The sequence below is a fragment of the Terrapene carolina genome, unplaced genomic scaffold (assembly GCF_002925995.2).
Source record: "Terrapene carolina triunguis isolate 2854851 unplaced genomic scaffold, T_m_triunguis-2.0 Scaffold35098, whole genome shotgun sequence".
NCBI classification, from domain to species: Eukaryota; Metazoa; Chordata; order Testudines; family Emydidae; genus Terrapene; species Terrapene triunguis.
The window spans coordinates 13,159,795-13,164,475 of NW_020699449.1; positions in this window are offsets into that span (position 1 = coordinate 13,159,795).

Below are 4,681 nucleotides of genomic sequence, written 5' to 3' on the forward strand. Positions count from 1 at the left end.
TACCTCAGGTTACATACCTGGGTGCAGTCGTTGGACAAGAAGGGAGACAGGTAGATCAGAGGAAGGTCAGGGCCCTGGCAGAAATGCCGGCCCCTACCGACGCTCACTCTTTAAGAGACCTGCTAGGAGGATTCAGTTTTCTTAGCCCACACATTTATAAATATGCTGAAATAACTCACCCACTGCGGAAACTGCTAAAGAAAAAGACAAAATGGGAACGGGGAGAAGAGCAGGACTCCGCTTTAACCCTGCTAAAACAGAAGGCTCTCACAGCCCTGCGTTTCCCTGACGAATCACAGCCTTTTGTTATTCCTTTGGTGGCTAATAACATGGCCTTGGCTGCCACACTATTATAGAACAATGAAGAGGGAAAGCTAGTACCAGTAACATATGAATCCAGGAAATTACAAGGAGCAGAAATAAATTTTGATCCCCGCGAGCGTGAGTGTCTAGCAGCCGTCTGGGCAGTACAATTTTTTCAGCCTCTTACAGGAACAGCCCCTATTACTATCCAAAGCACCCACACTCCTCTCAAGTACATTTTATCAGGGAGATTGATGGGAGGTAAAGTCTCAAACACCCAAATGGCCCAAAGGACGCCTATTTTAGTTAACAGAGGGGTGACCACAGAAACAGTGTCCAAGCTGGACATGCCAACACATGCCCTATTGAAAAAGGGAACTGACATGAATGTCACTCTGGAGCAAAGAATTGCCTTGGTAAAGGCACCCTCACTGGAAGAATTAGATACCATGGGCCAAGAAAAGCACATCTGGTATACTGACAGGAGTGCAATGGTAGTAAAAGGGAAAAAGATGTGTAAAATACGCTGCCATTAACTTAGAAGAGGAAGTCATTCAGGGACATTTAGACCACGGATTGGCTCAGCATGCCGAGCTCCCCGCAATTTATCAGGTTTTAAGGCAATATGAAAATTCCCCTCAGACCGTGTATATTTATGCTGACAGTGATTTGTGTGAAGGGGATACAGTTTTGGAAACATGATTGGTATAGGACCGGGTGGAAAGCAGCAGATGGAAAGGATATTGCATATTCAGAGGAATGGAAATGGATTTACCAGTGGGTAACAAAGAACCCTAAACAGTTAAAGGTGCGACATGTAAAGGCCCACAGTAAAGGAACGGGTATGGAGACCACCTGGAATAATTGGGTAGATACAATAGCCCGACAGCATGACATAGCAGTTGTAACCAGAAGTCAGAAAAGGAATGTCTGTGTTGACACATCTGAGCCAACAGATGGCACTGCAGACCACCTTAACCGAGTTCCAGGAAAGATAGAAAGACCGGAGTTACTTAATGTAGCCCAGCACTTTATGCATGAAGGAATGGAACGGATTTTAAGAAGGCTAAAGCAAGTAGCAGAACGGGAGTGATGTTAAAACATGGGTGCGTAATTTGTGCGGTAAGCTCAGGACAAGGCTAGTCCTCCACACTGGCAACTCAGGATGCACCAACGAAGGCTTGGGCAGTGGCACAGGGTTCCAATTGATTTTATTGCTAAATTGCCAAGGAGTAAAGAAGGATTCCAGTATTTATTGGTGATAATTGATTCCTTTTCAGGATGGATGGAGGCATTTCCTACTAAAGGTAACAGCACCAGGGTAGTGATCAAAAAGTTCTTTAATGAGGTAGTATGTAGATATGGCACCCCCAAAATAATAGATTCTGACAATGGGGGAGTCTTTGTAGGAGAAATTTTTACAGCAATGATACAAGCCTTGGGAATTAAAGAAAAGCTCCATATACCATACCAGCCTCAGTCCTCAGGCCAAAGTAGAGCGCATGAATCACACTATTAAAGAAGCGCTCCGGAAGGTAGTAAATCACACAGGGAAAGACTGGCCGGATAAACTGCCTCTGATTTTGGCTGCCATCCACAGCAGTAGTAGACTAAGGAGAAAAATTCAACCCTTCCAAATTCCGTTTGGACATCCAATGCGCCTAATGATTGATCCGAGTTACCTGATACAGGGTCAAGAAGAGAACTCTAATATAACCCAGCATGATTATTTTCAGTGGCTTAAACAGTTACAAGAAGATTAACCCTATACTGGAGGATGGTTTTATCAGGCCATTGAACACATGAACAACAAAATTCAAAAACAAAGGCAGCCCTGTGGGAAACAGGGGACCAAGTCATGTACTTTAAAATGGGGAAAAGGGGTCACTCACTGGAATCAAAGTGGATAGGCCCTTACTCCATAGTGGACTGCCTTAGCTCATTGGTATACCGTATTGAAAAAGATGGAAAACTGAAATGGGTACACGTTTCACAAATTAAATTGTTTACATAAATAATGATGTTTCAATTATTTGCAGAAAAGGACATCCTGGAACTTGAGCACGAGGCGCTGCTTAACCACCACAATTTTAATCCACAGAAAATGAGACTCCATTGTAAGGTTTGCTTTTACCTGCTTCTGGGAACTTTTAGTGTCCAGATAATTAGAGCAATCATTGGAGAAGATGCAGCCCTTCTTATAAGCCAATATTTAAGGAATAATTCACTCCCTGCCAACCAATCATGGATTCCTACCTGTGATCCAGTGATCCTCATGGAATGATATGATAAAAACACTAACCAAATCTTAAAACCCTTAGGAAATACCAATGTGTATGCCTGGGAAGGGGAAGTGGGACTTAAAGTTCACCTTATAAACACCACAGGAATACCAAACCACTGGGAAATAGGAGTTAAAATAGAGGGTCTCTAAGGGGATACCACCTGGAGTTCCAGCTACCCACAATTACCATATCAGTGGGATGAGCCTGTTAAGACTGGAACAATACTAACAGTTATTGTGGGATATTGTCCAATACCCCGTAGTGAATTAAGCCTATGGTTCCTGTACACATGCACCAGAACCTGGACCAGAGAGTATGCATTCGAAAGAGGTACCCCAATTAAGATAAAGAAGCCAAAATTGTTTGTGACTCAGAGTGATCCAGTCAAAGTCTTGTTAAATCCACTATTAGTAAAAATGAAACCTGGTATGTATTAGACTCAGTTGAACATGTCTAAATTGGAACCCAAATGTTCACCCTACTCCCTTCCTATTATAACGGCCTGGATAAAAACACATCAACACTCCAAAGGCCGAGCAAAACAAGATGTAGTAGACACTATATTAGGAGGAGTTGGATTTGGAGCAGGAATTATGGATAATGTAGACCTGGAGGTAATTAAGAATAAGTTAAGTTTCTTGTCACAACGGCAAGATAGTCTCATTCACCAGCAGGCAGACAATACTGTGGATTTGGTACAAATAGGTCTGGGAAACCTAAAAGCAACATGGACTATGTGGCGGTGACTAACCACCACCTCCTGGCTGCTGTATAAACAACCAATAGAATTAGGGAATAAAACTGCCTTGGCCATAGGATGTACTGAGGTGCAAATTCTTAGTTTAGCATCACTTGAACACAAAATGTTGTGTGTAATATCTGCGAATGTTTGGGTATTAACGCATCTTTTAAAACAACAGAAGAGGTCCTGGTTTGACACCTACAAATATGAATGGATGCAATATGTTTCCAGCATGGTTAAGCCTGATTTCTTATTAGGTGAAATTATTGTTAAAATTGCTCACCAACAGCCTGTGGAGACAGAAATATGGAAAGTGAGCCCGCTCCCAAAATTGACTATGGGATCCTTTTGGCTACCCTGAGTTATGGGTCAGTGGTCTGGGAAAGAGAAGAAATTATTGGACATCCGAGGGCGTACAGAGTGGAGCCCTCAGAAATGGGTGTGCTTGTCCCTACCTGTCACCACAGAACCATGCAGCAAGGACACATCATTGGGAACCTGTGTATGGGACGAACTAGAAAAGGTGACTTAGTTTTTACAACAGACAAAGAGGGATATTGGGAAGTGTATCATTCAAATATTACATGCCAATGGAGATGTCATAACTATAAAGGGAAGGGTGGCTGCTCTCCTGTGTACAGTGCTATGGAATCCCTCCTGGCCAGAGACTCCAAAATCCTTTTACCTGTAAAGGGTTAAGAAGCTCGGGTAACCTAGCTGACACCTGACCCAGAGGACCAATAAGGGGACAAGATACTTTCAAATCTTGGGGGGGGGGAAGGTTTGTGTGTGTGCCCTTTGTTTAAGGGGTGGTTCGCTCTGGGAACTGAGGGGGACCAGACATGAATCCAGGTTCTCCCCATCTTTCTAAACAAGTCTCTCCTATTTCAAACTTGTAAGTAAAAAGCCAGGCAAGGCGTCTTAGATTTACTTTGTTTTCTCAACTTGTAAATGTACCTTTTACCAGAGTGTTTATCTTTGTTTGCTGTACTTTGAACCTAAGACAGAGGGGGGTCCTCTGAGCTCTTTAAGTTTGATTACCCTGTAAAGTTATTTTCCATACTGATTTTACAGAGATGATTTTTACCTTTTTCTTTAATTAAAAGCCTTCTTTTTAAGAACCTGATTGATTTCTCTTTGTTTTAAGATCCAAGGGGGTTTGGATCTGTATTCACCAGGAGTTGGTGAAAGGAAGGAGGGGGGAAGGGTCAATTTCTCCTTGTTTTAAGATCCAAGGGGGTTTGGATCTGTATTCACCAGGAGTTGGTGAAAGGAAGGAGGGGGGAAGGGTCAATTTCTCCTTGTTTAAGATCCAAGGAGTTTGGATCTGTATTCACCAGGGAATTGGTGA